The sequence below is a fragment of the Panthera tigris genome, chromosome F3 (genome assembly GCF_018350195.1).
Source record: "Panthera tigris isolate Pti1 chromosome F3, P.tigris_Pti1_mat1.1, whole genome shotgun sequence".
Taxonomy (NCBI): Eukaryota; Metazoa; Chordata; class Mammalia; order Carnivora; family Felidae; genus Panthera; species Panthera tigris.
Genome location: NC_056678.1, coordinates 57,191,402 through 57,207,496, shown reverse-complemented (window position 1 = coordinate 57,207,496; position 16,095 = coordinate 57,191,402). Strand labels below are relative to the sequence as shown.

The following is a 16,095-nucleotide window of genomic DNA, read 5'->3' as shown; positions in this document are numbered from 1 at the left end:
TGATTGATTTTACATATAAGAAGATGAGTAAGGCATAAATAACATATTCTATTTTTTCCCTCTTGGTAATTCATTTAATCATTACTTTTAAAATAATGGGCATATAGGGACCAAATCCTTACTGTGTACCAGGAACTGAGTGAGAATCCACGAGGCACAGAAGGCTAAGATAGAACATGATTCCTGTCCTCAAACACCTGAGCTCTGGGGGAGGCCACACACTGTAAAATGGTGCCACAAAATTGGGGTCTGTACAGGATCCCATTGGAGTACAGGGTGAATGTGTTTGTTTTATCAGGGAATTGCAAGCCATTTGGGGTAGCTGGTACTGAGAGGACTTATGGGGAGTGGTAGGAGATGGGGTTCCCTCAAAATGTTTTCTAGGTCTGGGTGTGCCTCGTCTATCAGAACAGCCACATTGGAAGTTTAAATGTATGTAAAATGCTGTATCTTTAATTGATGGAAACAGAATACTGGTTTTATTTTAACAATTTGCTCTAAAAATTCTCTATAATAGGAATGATAACAGGAACATTATATTTTGTATAATTGTACTATATTTTAGTTTATAATACTTTTGACATTAACTTAGTGGTTAATCATAATAATAGTTCCTTCCATGTAATGAGCCCATACTACTTTCTAGGTACTGCATCTGGCACCTGACACAGGGTACTTTATTTATTCCTAATTAGAACCCTTTGTATCAGGGACCCAAGTTTACCACTATGGGGTGCCAAGATGGGGAGAAGCAGATTAAGTTCTGTGAGGTCAAAGAACATTAAATTTTTTTTTTAATTTTTGAGAGAGAGAGAGAGAGAGAGAGAGAGACAGACAGACAGAGTATGAGCGGAGGAGGGACAGAGAAAGAGGGAGACACAGAATCTGAAATAGGCTCCAGGCTCTGAGCTGTCAGCAAAGAGCCCAATGTGGGGCTCGAACTCACAAACTGCGAGATCCTGACCTGAGTCCAACTCGGACACTTCGCCGACTGAGCCACCCATGCGCCCTGGTCAAAGAAGATCTCTAATCCATCTATCCATTATATCTCTAGCATCTGGCATGGCGCCTGGTACACAGCAGGAATTTAAGTGACATCTAACTAACTAAATGAAATGACTTGCCCAGGGTGGTATCACTAGTAAGTGGTGGGGTCAACACAAAGGTACTTGATTTTGACAACTTAGATTTGATATAATCATGGCTGGAGAAAGTCTATTTTCTATAGTGTAGAAGAGAATCAAGCTCAACATATGTCTTTTTGGCCAAAGACCCTTACTAGAAAGGAATATGCTCTTGGTAATAATTTCATTTTCATTTCTCAAGGAGGTTGAGTCTTTGGTGAGACAGTCTTCAGTGGTATGTGAGACAGTCAAGACTCTTTACCCCTTTCTCACTGACATGGATGTGATGAGAAAAGCAAATAGGATGAAATGTGAAACACATCATTCCTGCTTCCCTTTTCTTCTCTTATAGCTAAGTCTCTGTGACCTTTTACCTTTCATTTGTGTTGGATTCTGGCTCAAAAGGATTCAGGGAGACTAATATTTGCTGTAGCAGTGAGACATGAAGAAGCTCCAAAGGTAGAAATACATGTATCATGTTTCTAAGAAATCTTTCTTTTCATTCTTAGTTTGACCAAACAGCCTCTAGCTGAAGATGTTCTATTATTTTTTCAGCTGTTGGCCTTGGAAGTAATTTTAATTGAGGCCAGGTCATCAAGAATTTTGGGAAAATGTACCTATCGAAAGAACATTTTTTGGGACTTTTCAGTTTACTCTTTTTAAAAATAATAATTTTCTTCCTAATGGACTTGATTGAATAATTCAGCAAACAGTTATTGATTGCTTACTATATGTGAGGTCCTGTGTTGGGTGCTGGGGGTACAAAGATGACAAGACACAGCTCTTGCTTTCAAGGATGAGGTGGAAATAGAATCGGAGGCAGATCATTGTTGTACTTGCCGTGTGCAAGACCCTCAGTGGGGCAGCGGGGAACATGCAAATGCCTATGGGTGTACAAAAGAGGTGAGAACAGAGGCCACAGATAACTTCCCACCACTGGTGACTTGAGGCCAGGAGAGTGCTAGAGACTGAATTTGTCCTCAGAGTTCATACGTTGAGATCCTAATGTCTAATGTAACGGAATTAGGAAGTGGGAAATTTAGTAGCTGACTAGGTTATGATAAGAGCAGAGCCCTCCTGCATGGGAGTAATGCCCTTATAAAAGAGACCCGAAAGGGCTCTCCTACCCTTTCACCCAGGTAAGAATACACATGGGAAGTCAGTAGTCTACAACCAGAAGGGGGTCTTCACTAGAACTTGACTGTGACGGCACCCTGATCTTGGACTTCTCAGCCTCCAGAACTATAAGAAGTAAATTTCTGTTGTTGACAAGCCACCCGGTCTGTGTCACTACATTATAGCCACTTGAACTAAGACAGGGAAGGTAAAGGAGAAGGGAAGGTCTTCCTGGAGGGGCAAGTTCACCTGCTGGGTATGAACGGGTGAAGGGTCCCCCAGCTCCCTGGCAGCAATCTAATACCTCCCACCTCATCACTTTGAAGACCAACAGCTCCCAGATTTTAGAACCAGATTTATCACTGTATTATTATGGTTTGTTTTATATTTACCAGCAGAAAGAGGCCAAGGAATTGACCTAGATGGTCCTCAGGTGGAGAAGCTGAAACTCTCTTCTTCCTCCAAGGGCAGCTCGCTGATGTGTGCACCTCCCATGTTGTCCTCAGACCGGGCTCTGAGGAGCTGATTTGTCTTGGGTCATTTATCTTGAGTCCGCAATATTGTTCATTGCTCCCACAGTCTCTTCTTCCCTTTTTTTCTCTCCCTGTTTCTATTCTGTTGTTCAACCCATACTGATATTATCCCCAATTTCTTCTAAGAAATGTGGCACAAAGGTTAATGCAAACCTGAGTACAAAGACTTTGGGGCAGAACTTTTGAGTATTTCTGTCTATCATTAGAGGCTGAAGGATCCCTGGAGATCCAGAGACTTGGTAACACGTTCAGTAATCTGACCGACTCTGCTCTTGGGTCCTGATTTCAGCTGAGTTTACCAGTTGGAATCCATGATCATCAACATGTTAGACCAGTGTTGAGTCTGAGAACGCCAGCATAAGTTTGCCTCATGATTAGACACCAAGGGCAGGTAGCAGTCATTGAGAAGCCCTGAAATGGCAAAGTTAGGGAACTGGGTTTTGAAAATGAGTCACCCAAACATTTTCTTTCCAAACATCTGCAGGTTGTTAGCCTGATTTATTTTGAATTAAAAAATCTTTTTGAGCTGGCTGACAGCTTATTTTAATTCCCAGCTGTTAAAATGTTTCAGCAATTGGAATTAGGGGCTGTGCCATTGCTTTTGATGTGGTGGGAAGCAGTTCAGCACTCAGGTACACCTGGGGGACCTGCCCCTTCTCATCATGGTCCTTCAGTTTTATTCCTTCTGTTTAAGAGCTTGGTGCTTTGAGCTCTTTGTTTACGATCTATTTGCTTGGGTCTTATAGCCCTGGTGGCCAAGGGAGTTTAGCTCATATTCCAGGCTGTGGTGGCTTTTATCCAGCACCTAGCACTTTGTGGCTGCCTTAGATTCTTTCTGGAACAAGTTTGGGGAATAAGCAAATACATAAATAAGTTTATATTTAATTGACATTGCCTCTTCCTCTCCCCAAATATGCTGAAATAAATTTGCTACTCAGAGTCATGGTTCTGATAAATGTTTTTAAGATTTTTCTGTAGATTGTTGGCTTGGTAAGGGCTTTTGACTTGTTCCCCACTTTTCTGTGGTTGTGGGTGAACACCTCTTATTTTTGCTGTGATTTTGGAGAGGGAAACCTGGGGACTCAGTCTCCTCTCTCCAGTTCCTACCCAGCACAAACAGGGACACCACCACCACTATCTACTATTCCCATCACCATTTATTACTACCATCAGCACCAAGAAGCCATTCCTTGGCACTCTGAACTCTCCCAGCATAACATCCTATTATTCATATTATTTTTATTGTCAAATTCCCCCCCGCCCCAAATTATCTATACTAGCTAGCTACTTACACCTCTTTAGCTCACTGTTATGCCTCATTTTTTTTTTTCCAAATCCATTGTGGCTTATTTCCACCACTCTGTTGAGACTGGGCTCTCAAAGGTCATCCATAGCTATTTAATTGAGAGTCAGTCCTCTTGTTATCTTCTTCACTTATTATCTGACCTCTGTGTACCTGTGTGAAGGGAAACTTTGAGACCAAAAACTAGAATGACAGAGTTGAACATTTAAATACTAGAGTAGGGGTTTGGGGCTTTATTCAGTAGGCATTGGGCGATCCAATCCTGCTTTTAATCTATGTGAAACTGAGCAGTGAGTAGATTTATCCACAAATGAGGAAATGGGTAGAATATTGTCACAATAGTCTAGGTGGAGAAAGGTACTGAGGGTATAAATCAGAATAATGATACAGAGAATTGAATGTTAAGCAGGTTGGAGAGATATTGAAAGAGTCTAATAGAGACGATTAAAGGTTGATGAAATACGTGGAGGGAAAGCAGAAGAAAGCCATAGCCTTTCTTACTTGTGTCCCTCATTTTTGACCTTCACGTTTTTACTCATATTCTCTCTTTCTATAATATCCTTTCTCAGTCATCTCATCTCTGTTTGTTGAACTTCACTCTTCTTATCTCTGAAAATATCATTTTTATGAACTTTCTTTATCACCCCAGGTGGATGTTACCTCTAATTTCTAAGGATTCTGTAGTACTTTGTATATCTTGACTTTTATCTCATTATCTTAGCATGACAATCTCCTCAGTCTGCTTTTAGGCAGATGGCATGTGGTTAAGGGTGTGACAGAGGCATAGGAACGAGGAAAGTGAAAAGGACTGTTGGTAAGTATAAGGTTATGTGGTCTAATGACCAAGGTGAAATTGCAACCTTCATTTCATGGGTGGTGTGGATTTGGATTTCTATCATGTTTTTACTCTTTTTATTTTCACTTGTGACAGAGTTTTACAGTTTGGTTCTCAGGAGATTACGTTAGAATAGAATGAATAGGAGGCACTTATCCTTTGGCAAATATTACTCACGCTTTCCACATCTCTCCATGAACTGGAAGAGGGTGCTGATTCTTCTTCCTGGAAATTAAAAAAAAAAATTCTGCTTGTGATTTTACGTTCAACAATTCACTACTATTATCTCCTAAGAATCTTTCTGAAGAATTTATCCTCCTGTGCCTGAATGCAGCATAATTGGTTTTCTAGAAAGATGCATTCAGACCCAACAAAACAATATTTTCCCCCAGTAGTCTTTTCTTTCTCTAAAGAACTTCGTGTTTGGACTCTTTAGAAAAATGCAATATTGAGTGTTTGAGTAATACATTGAGGCAAATGAATATTTTCTGTGTCTACCCTTTTATTTTAAATGTGACTAAACTTTGAGAGTCATTTCAAAAGCGTAGGGCAATATTTCTAGTTGGATTCTCCCAGAGGCAGTTGAAATGGGAATGAGTTACAGGGGTGCTTTTTAAATGACACATTATGACACATCCACACATTAAGAAGATGACTGGCTTTCTGTTTTTCCTCTTTCTCTCCATTAATACGTAAGCTGCTTTTGCCTCTTTCCAATAGTGACTATGATGTTTTGTCTCATCCCTTTTTTTCACATGACAGATAGGGTTTCACAGAATTTATTAAAAATGCAAATTTTGGTGCAAAACGCTAATTTCAGAACCATCTTCAAAGATTCTGTTCAGGAGTTCAGGGCTGGAGTCCCATTTTCAATATCCACCCCCCCCCCCCCCCACCGCATCTTCCCTAGGGGACTTGGACGCAATGGACCACACTCTGGGAAACACAGGAGTGGGCCAACTAACTGAGCATCGCCTTTCACCGCACGGTCAGTCGGCAGTGGCCATGGCTCACGAGGGAACAACCACTACATTTAGATCTGTAAGTTCTTTCTAACCCATCTCTTCTGAAGAGAAATTATAGAGCATATATCCAGTTATAGCTCAGTACCTATGAACCGAGAGGATTCTCTCAAGTTACCTGCCCTCATCGCTTTTAACCTCTTATTCTTGGGTTGTGACTATCTTGTTTACCTCAGGGAAACTTCAGATAGCCTTTTAAAAAAACATTCTAAAGGGTAAATTAAATGTAAAGAGTATTTTGGGGCACGTGGGTGGCTCATGTCAGTTGAACATTCAACTCTTGATTTCAGCTCAGGTCGTGATCTCATGCTTTGTGAGTTCGAGCCCTGCTTTGGGCTCTGTGCTGACAGTGCAGAGCCTGCTGGAGATTCTCTGTCTCCGACTCTCTCTCTCTGCCCCTTTCCTGCTCTCTCTCTCTTTCTCTCAAAATAAATAAACATAAAAATACTTATTAAAAGTAAAGAGTATTTCACATGGTATGCAGGTATCAGTGAAGAATTTGGACTTAAATGACCCTGAAATTCTACAATTCAATAAATGTTCTCTGTAATATTATATTCTATACTGTATAAAAATATGTTAAAATGACATATTAAAATACAGTAAGATCTCTTTCTCTGAGAGAATGTGCAGCTAAAGTTATGAATTTATTTCTCGTCTCTTTGCAGCCTTCCCTTTACCTTTTTTGTGTGAAATAACTTGCCTTTATAATTTACCTTGTTATGATCTTGGTGCATAAATGTTACAACGATTATGGGTACCTGGGCTGGCTATTGGCGTTTTTTGTTAACTTATAAAGGAAACCGAGACAAAGTCAAAATGTCGGAACCAGTTTAATGATGGGATCCCAGTTATGGCTGTATGTACATCAAAGACACAGGGAACTAGGTGCTATTCATTAGGACACTCCATCAAGTGTGTTAAATAGCTACTGTCACTTCATCCCCCCCGCCCCCCCATTTTATTCTTATTTGAGTCATACAAGGTAAGTGTAACCACTTTGGTTTTACAGAGCAGACAGCAGAGACTCTGTGACTAACCTGCCTTGACCACCTTGCCTGCCTTGACCACCACCAGTGTCAGAGGCAAAACGTGGAACTCGGGCTTACCTGACGTCGAAATCTGTCCTTCTCCCAGCCTACTGTGCCGCTCTGATGCTTAATTCAGTTTACGGATACCAAGTGAATCAACGTAGATTTTGTTCTGATTCTGGCGAGGAGCAGACTCTTTTGCAAAGTTACCAGCAGCTGATTGCCAGTGGCCACGCAGAGCTCATGGTTTCTAGGGTGGCAGGTATGTAACACTGGAGAGTGGGACAAAATCAAGACAGAGCAGAAGTAGCTATTTGAAGGGTTTCAAAGCCCTTGACCGACACTTGCCTCCTGGGACCATTTTGATCTCGCTCCTTTTCTGTCACCCCTTTCTTTTCAAGACTTAACTCACCCCAGCCCTAACCCTTCCTGCTGGTGGGTGCCCCATTCACAAGGGAGCAGATACCAGATGGGAGAAGTTGAAGAGACAGTTGTTGGGTGATTGTTCTTATGAGTTATGTCCTTGGGCTCTTGGTTGGAGGGCTCCGATCTGAAAGCTTGCTTCAAATCCACTGAGAAAGTAGCATGATTTAAGTGGTGGCCTGGAGAGGGCTGGGGGGGCCGACAGTGAGGACTAATTTGTTCTTTAAGTTTATCTAATGGTTTGCAAGGGTGGAAATATCTGCTGGGGAGATGTGATGGATTCTCCTAGGAAACTGACTTCACCAGATAATTCTTTAGAAACTGTTTTCAGAAGGGAGACAAGTGGTGTGAATCTGCTGACACAGGGAATCAGCTCTGTGTCTGGGACCGGGTCACAGACCCCGAGGCGTGCCTGTCGCGATACAACGGGGATGATTTTTCAGAGGGCAAGCGCTCACGCTGAGTGACTTTCAAAGCTGTTCCAGGGCATTTCTCAGGCTTTTCAACTCTGGATACTCTTTCCCACGGTGCAAGGGCCAAGAGAAGGGATCCTGGGCTCTCTTCCCTGGCCCCCAGGATGGGAATTCAGGGGGAAAAGGTCACCTATTCTCATGCCACAAAAGAAAACGTATTCATCAGTTTTTGAGCAAAGGAGCTTCAGTCTGCAAATAGGGGAATTGCTAAGAGCTCATGAGCAGGACCCCTCTCTTCCCCAAGCTGGTGCTGTAATGGGGGCGAAGGGGGGGGGATGGTGTTGTCCTCCTTCAGGTGAGAAGGGAGTGTTCTGGACTTCTCTTGATAAAACCCCTTCCAATTCCAGTAAAAACATGCGATCCAAAGCCATCATCTTTTTTTTTTTTTCTTTAACTATTTACTGGAGGGATTCTGAGAGAGAGAGAGAGAGAGAGAGCGAGCACACAAACAGCTGAAGTGGCTTCATGGTCACTTCTCCGATTGCTTTTCTTGCTGGAGAATATTTCACATCACAGGATTTTCCTTCTCCTCTGTGCTGTTGATCCACCCAAGATCTTCACATCCTCCCCAACACAGATTAAAGATGACACAGGGTGGGGGAAAAAACAGGAGGAAATTGCATTTGAAAGTTTTGTTCCATTTGTATGACCAGCAGTGAAAACTCTTTGTGGTCCCCACCCCAGATTGTAGCAGCAGGGCCCCGAGGCTGCCCGGCTATGAATTCATTTCCAGTCCAGCCAGCTAAGACAACGCTCATATGAATTAATGGGCCTTGCTGGACCTCGCCTCCCTCTACTCACCTCACTGAGCCCAGCCCCAGTCTACAGTGGCTGCACATAGGAGCACACATCACTCCCGCCCTTGACCTGAAGGGTACACCGAACTTGGTGCGTGCATGAACCATGCTGCACCCTGTTTGGGACAGGGGAACAAAGCTAGCCGTGTACTCTTGGAGGACAGAGGACCCGAGGCTGCTCCCTTGGCCCAGTGAGGGAGTCTCCCTTCTTACCCCGCATCTGCCCATCCTTCTGGAATCTGTAGTGTGGCTTCCATCTGGCCTCTTGGGAGAGGTGAAATACGGCTTCGCTTTGGAACAGCTGAGGTTTGCTCATGGCAGCAGAGGGGCTGGAGTCTTAAGCCTATGATGTGGCCGAGGCCAGCATTTCTTAGTAATGAGTCTTGCAGGCATATCCCGGGAGAGGAAGTTAGATTAGGGCAAGGCAAGTGAATGAGATTGTTTAAAGGCTGCAAGGAGATTAAAAAAAAAAAAAGCAATTCCTCCTCAGTTAGGGTTGTGATGTTCTCTCTCTTGGGTGAATCCGCAGGCAGTGTGGGGTTAGGGCTCTCAGGCTAGACCTGGAGATTTCATGTCAGAGGAAATGAGGATGGTGGGAGTGGGGGTGGGGGTGGATGGGGGAGGACTGTGTAGGAGCTGGATTATGGATTGTGAGCAACTTTGCCGCTTTCAACGGAGCCTCCTGGGGCCAGCCTTCCTCACCTCCCATAACTGCGAATTACTCTGGTGCCTGAGCCGCCTCCTGGATTTAGCGTCTGCTGTACATTGGAGGGACTGCAGGGCTGGTGTTCACCCCTGGGGCGGGGGAGCAGGGACAGAAAAATGCCTTGTACCCAGCAGTCACTCTGTAATTAGTTATTGAGGGACTGAATGAAAAAGCTATTTTATGAGCCACTCTTTGACAGTCTATTGCCCCAGCGGAGTTGAAAACGGGCTCATTTTTGAGGCTCACAGCTGTTCTGTCCTCCCTGGGCTTCTCCTCAGGCACGGTGTAGCATCTGGTGAGCATGAGATGCCTCAAGTCCCATAGGCAGCTGGGAAGGACGGGCTGGGAGGCAGTACTTTTGTTCCTGCTACTTCGATGTAAGCTGAATTCCTCGTTTTACTTTTTAAGAGATAGAAAGTTTCTCATTTTTTGTAGAGCTGGTGTAACCCAAAATAATGGAACCCGTGGGGAGACACGCCAAGCACATCTCCAGCTAATCTACTTGCTTCCGATGGTGCTTTCGATTTAAATAGGGGTGGGATCGTTGCGAGACCAGGCTGCTTGGAAAGAGCACGTGATCTGGTCAGCCCGATGTAGGGTGGGATGTATCATCAGCCCTTGCAGGAGGACCGTGACCTACATCAACATTGGGTATGAAATCCCAGGTTGGTGGGATTTCATGGTGCAACCTTTGCGAGCCCTTCCATTATAATAATTGCTCAATAGTTGAATAAAGTTAAAGAAAAAGAGAGAGATGAGAGAGAAAGAGAAACAAAGATTCCTCCCCTCACCCCCCTAAGTAATGAGACTCTTGGATGAAAGGCTAGCTTATTTTCTAATGGTTTTTTCTCTCCGTTCCCTACTTACTGCCACCCAGATCTGGGGGAGAGGGGGGAGCTCCTGAATCCGGGTAGCAGGTTGGCATTTCTAATCTGAGCCCGGGTTAATCCGCTGCGTGTACGGGTTGTTGAGCAAACTGGTAAACTACCCGAGAGTCTTGCCTGAATGATGAACTGACACTAACTGACAAGAGCTGGCGCATGACTCCAACCGCACTGAATTTCCTCTTTCTCCTGCCAGTGGTCGTGGCAGCCCAGGATAAGGTGACGGGGAGACCACAAGGGCAAACGTGACATAAGGCATCTTGAGAACTTCCAGTTGGTTGGCAGTGCCTCACGGGACAGGAGCCTTCTCTCGTAGGCTGGGAAGGCAGTGGGACCAGCACACGATCAATGTGGATCAGTGTTCCCTTTTCCAGACGCAAAGAGAGGAGACATGGTTACCTTGCATACATTTTGATAACATCCCTTGGGCAAGAGGTAGGTATAATTCACAATAGATAACCTCTGCTTTTGTTCCAGCGTTGTCTCCTTTATCTGCAACATGGGGGTGTTGAGTGATGCCACAGGCAGCTGGAAGGCCTCATTTATTTGACCTAATTATTCCCAGTGTAGACCTGACTCATCAGAACGGGCTCTTCTTCAAAGGAAATGAGAGCCAGATTGTCTCCTTGGCAGCCATGGGAAACAAAGGCTATCCACAGAATGGCTGAGATATTGAAAAAGGGCACGGTTGGCTTTTGGGGCCAGCTGCCATTTAACAGTGTGACCAAGAATGGAGGACTGGAGGGAGGGGAGTGTCAACTTCTGACATTCTAGCTGTCTCAAAATGTTCTTAATAAAATTAACTCACCTTTGGATGCCGTGGGCAAAAGTAACCCCATATTAAGAACCCAGGGAAAAATGGAAACTTGTAGTGGGGTGTTTTTTAAAAAATATTAATAATTGAGTAAATTTCCATAGGTATACTGGGGGGACTTTTCACAGGGGAACCTTCTTATTTCTTGGTCCTCTCAGGTGCTCTATTGAAGAATTGAAGGATGGGGAAATGGAGAAGGGGAGTTGAAATGACCTTCTTGTTACCATTAGGCAAATCCAGCACAGAATGGGAGCGGCGTGCCACATTCCCTCTCCGAACGGCCTGCCTTAGCTCAACGATGCATATCTGAACTTAACACTTCATCTTAGACAGTCGCCAGTTGTCCATACCGAAACGCAGGTGCACTGAAAATACTCATGTAACCCTTCCCCCGTCCCACCGTCCTGTTGTACAGTCGTGGTTAAGAATGCCACAACCCCGGGGCGCCTGGGTGGCTCAGTCGGTTAGGCGGCCGACTTCGGCTCAGGTCACGATCTCCCGGTCCGTGAGTTCGAGCCCCGCGTCGGGCTCTGTGCTGACAGCTCAGAGCCTGGAGCCCGTTTCAGATTCTGTGTCTCCCTCTCTCTCTGCCCCTCCCTGTTCATGCTCTGTCTCTCTCTGTCTCAAAAATAAATAAACGTTAAAAAAAAAAAAAAAAAAGAATGCCACAACCCTAAGAATTCGGGAAAGATGTGCTCTTGGCTGATCTCTGCGGCACTGTCTGGCTCGCGGCCTTTTGTGCAGCAATTCCCAAAGCACCGGACTGTGAAGATGCCCGACTGACAACATTGTCCCAGCGTCGGCCTGCTGTTGCCGGACAGGAGCCTCCAAAGACGCCGTGTTTGATCTCAGCCTGGATCCCCTCTGGGAGGAGGCGAGGGCATCCCACAAGCTATTCGTTAAGAAGATCCTGTGGTTTGATCACGTCCTCTGACCCCGTAGCCATGCACGCATACAGGTGTAGTTGGCATTCTGACGTGTGCATAGTGCGTTTTCGTCTCTTCCCTGGGGTCCAGGCCAAAGCCTGAGGTTCCTTTCGACACAACTCTGCCCAAAACTCTGGCTCTGTGCTCTCCGGCGCTCTGCAATAACACACCAGCTCTGTGGTGTGGCCAGTGTTTACTTAATTGGCGGGAGGACTTTTTAATCTCCAAAGGCAAACGTTTCTTCTGCATTCCACATAGGTAAGATGTGGTTTGCTGTGGTACCAGGGTAAGGATCTGGGGTGGGGAGGGAATGAAGGAAGGAAAAACAACCCTTAGGGCTAAAGTCACGGGAGGGGGTGGGTGGCCAAGAAAGAGAATCGGGTCATTGGGTGCGGGGGGGTGGGGGGGGGTGGGGGGGGGAGGGGAGAAGATGAAAACTCAACAGGCGTTGTTTTAAAGAGTCAGAACTGTGACTGACCATATGCTCGCTTTGCAGTTATTTCCAAAAATAGACGACTAGTGGTGAGAAGTCACTGGTTTCTGATGCTTTATGAGTGGGTCAGGGAAGATGATTTCCAATTGTTGGGGTAAGATACAGGGTAGGCTGTATATCCAGCGGAAAGAGGTGGCTTAAGCTTTACAGTGCATTGGATTCGATTTCACAGAGCTTTTTACTGGCTAGACAGCGCTGTTAGCTAAGTAAGAGGAATTCACCTGAGGATAAAAGGGGCTGGTGACCCGGAGCAGGCCCCTACAGGTATTCTGTATCTTGAATAGAGCTCATCTGCCAGCAGTGAAACAGTCATCAAGAAACGGGGGCCAGTGAGTACAAGGATGGCCAGAGGGGATACACCGCAGACCATCTGGGTAATGGGACGGGGTCCATCAGGGGGCGTTAGTGCTCACCTTCTTCACAGACCCCTGGATGAGTGGTGACTCCTAGGTCGGAGATTTCCTGAACCTGTCATGTTTCCTGGAAAAGAAGAGGTTGAGGGTGCCCTGTTTTCAGGGGAAGAACAACTTTGCTGTAAGTTGTGTTGCTCAATGGTAAATGTTTACACATTTCTACAACTTTGATTTATTTTGATTGTGGTAATTCATAAAAGATGTTGTAGCTCTGGAGCTTGGCAGTTCCCCCAAAGCACAATCTGCCAGAGACTCTCCCCAGGATCTGCTTACCTATTACAGAAACCAAGAGAGTCCCAGCAGGACAGAGGCGTGTGGATGGCAGAGAACATCTCTGGAGGTGAGAATATGGCAACAAGGGATCCCGAGACATAACAAATGCGCCAGTCTGACTTCTTTTCTGGGTGCACACAGCGCCTCTACTTCTCTCTAAAACTGGGGCAATGCTAGAGGTATTAGTTTCTTGAAATGTTCGCAAGTCCTTGCAACGCAGTGCTGGGATTTGCAGTGATGTATGTAGACGGGACATGCCTCAAATGGAACGTTGCTGATTGAGTTTTAGTCCCGGGGGCTAACATTCCATCTTATGGATTATTGTGTCCAGCTTTCAAGTTCATGTTGAGCTCTGAACAGCTGTTAGGCCTTTGATGCTCATATCCCCAGAGCCCAATCTTTCAGCTGACTGCTTTCAGCTGACTGCAGAGCCATGTGCCATGAACTCCGGGACTGACGTAGGAGGTCACAGCCCTGGTCTCGTTAGGACTGCTCTGCAAAGCTGAGGGCAAGGATATGCAGAGATGTGGGTTGATTTGTTCTTTTAATGCCGTTTTTTTTTTTCAGATCAAGTGAAACAATAGTATGTCATCATTAGTAGATTTCATAAACGTTTATTGGGCATCACCATATGTCAGGCCGAGATTCAAAGTTTAATAATACACAAAGCAGCCATTGAGGAATTTATACGTGGTGTATATTTCTCTCCCTTCACTAGACTCAGCTTGGGAAGCACGGTGTTATTCTCAGTTATCTTCTGATCTCTGCCATCCAGCATCAAGCCTGGTCCATGATGGGTATTTAACAAATGTTGAAACAGTATGCAAAAAGCAGTTCGCCTTGAGATTTTCCTTTCTTGTTCTCTAACAGCCTTGCCTCACGCATATCAACTGACAGATTTCCTCCTATCAAAATACCAGAACATCTTTCCCTCTAGATGCTTATTTCCTATTGCACCTCTTACAACTACTGTGAAGAGAAACAAACTTTTTTCCTTTATGGCAAGAGGGACTTCTCACTAGTATCTATGATCATCCATAAAGGCAGACATTTTTTTTGTCCTTTTGTTCACTGCTATTTCCCCAGCATCAAAAATATTGCCTGGGACAAAGTAATCACATGTCAGTTCATGTCTTTGTAATTATTTGTTGAACGAATACATAAAATTGAAATCAGGACAAAAGATCTTGACATATTAGACAGGTTCAGTTAAGCTATGTGGCAGTAACAAATAACCCTGGAAATCTCAGAGGCTGAACATATATAGGTTTGTTTCTCTTTTCCACAGAGCTGGCTGGGGATCCCGCTGCCTTCTAGATCAGCTCCTTTCCCAGTGGTAACACCAGGATCCAGTATGACCGCATCCTGTAGCTACCCTGGAATGTATAGCTTTGGGCTTGCTCTTCTAGGGGAAGGGAGGGCGAAAGGGTTGCACACTGACTCATAAATGCTTTTGCCTGGAAATGATGCATGTCACTTCTGTTCACAGTCTTTTGGCTACGTGGCTGGGAAATGTGGGTGAGCCCATGAGTATCTGGTGGGCATGCTCCACTAAATATGTTAGTCAGTGCTTGCTAAGTGATGCTGTAATACCTTAGGAAAGCGACTCTTTGTGTCCCACCCTTAGTCTTACCACTTCGGTGCATGACGGCCAGCTTCCCAATGCGTATCTGCGTATCTTTGCCTGAAGTCTCTCTTGGGTCGCTGGATCTCGCTTTGGGCTCCTGCTTTGCCTTCAGCACAAGAGGCTCTGGGTGCCAGGAAGCCACCCTATGTCAGGCTGAGATTAAGGCTGAATAAGACACAGAGCAGCCATCGAGGAGTTTATACTGTTTACGTTTCTGTCTCCCTCACTAGACTCAGCTTGTTAAAGGCAGCATTGACTCAATCGATGACTGCTGGGCTTTAGTGTATAAATGGCTCAGCCCCGTCACTACTCAGCTGGTGGCATGACCGGGAGGTGCATTTTCTGCACTGGCTCCCAGAGACGGCAGGGGGGTTAAGCTCTAATTGTCCGCAGCGATGACTTACTTGATAACAAACCTATAACTGGCTGTCTTCCCCTCCCCATCTCACTTCCTCATTCCCCTGACAGTGTTTCTTGGGATTTCCTCTCAAATAAACTGTTTACATTTGATTTTGTGTTTTAGGATCTTCTTAAGGAGGAGCTCCAAACTAAAATAGAAAGTTGCCTACATAGTTCTCCTTGTGTGTGTGTGTGTGTATGTCTGTGTGTGTGTGTGTGTGTGTGTGTGTGCATGTATGAGCGGGGCGGTGGGGGGGAGAGATTGATCATACGGATTTGGGAAGGGCATAAGGGAGGTCTCCTCACTGTCTCCATCTGAGGAGCTGTTTGGTGGTTGGAATGAAGGAAGTGAACAGAATACAAGGGCAGGAAGGAGAATACCTGAGATGCCAGAAAGACTTTTTCCTGTCACCGTGTTGTTAAAAACATAAAGCCTGGATCTTGTTATTACAGTATGGGCTCCCTGAAGTCCTGGGGAGAAAAATTCTCGAAGGCTTTCTAAGGTGGACACTTCCCTGCCTGTCAACACAAAAGCCATGGTAACTGGAGTTTTGTGTTTCTCAGCACCTGTTGGTGGGGTTCCGGAAGCGCCTTTGGACAGGCTGACGGGGTGATGGGCCCTCCGACCCGCGACACTGTTCTCAGAGTCCAGGCTGGGCAAAGTCCGGAAGTGGTGACAATGGTCTTCAGTTTTTCACCTCTCCTTTTAATGTCCTCTGCTCCTCTTTGACGATCTCCTGTGTCCCAGGGTCAAATATTGCTGAAGTGACCTTATAATTTGTCATCCAAACCAGGCCTTTTTTGTTCTCAACTCCCAGTAAGACATCACATGAGCCATCCATACTTACTCAGCCGGTGGCGGCACCGGGATTTAAGGGGGTGCTTCCTCGCTGCATGTAGCAC

The 16,095-nt window shown here is 45.2% G+C and overlaps 2 long non-coding RNA genes across 4 annotated transcripts; one reads left to right on the top strand and one right to left on the bottom strand.

Moving 5' to 3' along the window:
• Positions 1 to 2,678: 2,678 nt before the first annotated feature.
• LOC102949824 lies at positions 2,679 to 15,701 on the bottom strand. Of its 3 annotated transcripts, none has more exons than XR_006213955.1 (6): positions 15,574 to 15,701; positions 14,800 to 14,946; positions 12,894 to 12,960; positions 7,043 to 7,236; positions 5,089 to 5,136; positions 2,679 to 3,184 (listed from the first exon to the last, which is right to left on the bottom strand). It is a non-coding gene; the product is annotated as an uncharacterized LOC102949824 (long non-coding RNA). The 3 variants fall into 3 exon arrangements; XR_006213953.1 differs by lacking the exon at positions 2,679 to 3,184 and adding an exon at positions 3,308 to 3,608; XR_006213954.1 differs by lacking the exon at positions 2,679 to 3,184 and having other exon boundaries at positions 5,011 to 5,136.
• LOC122235864 lies at positions 7,157 to 11,522 on the top strand. Its single transcript, XR_006213956.1, has 3 exons — positions 7,157 to 7,226; positions 10,444 to 10,682; positions 11,220 to 11,522. It is a non-coding gene; the product is annotated as an uncharacterized LOC122235864 (long non-coding RNA).
• Positions 15,702 to 16,095: the final 394 nt, after the last annotated feature.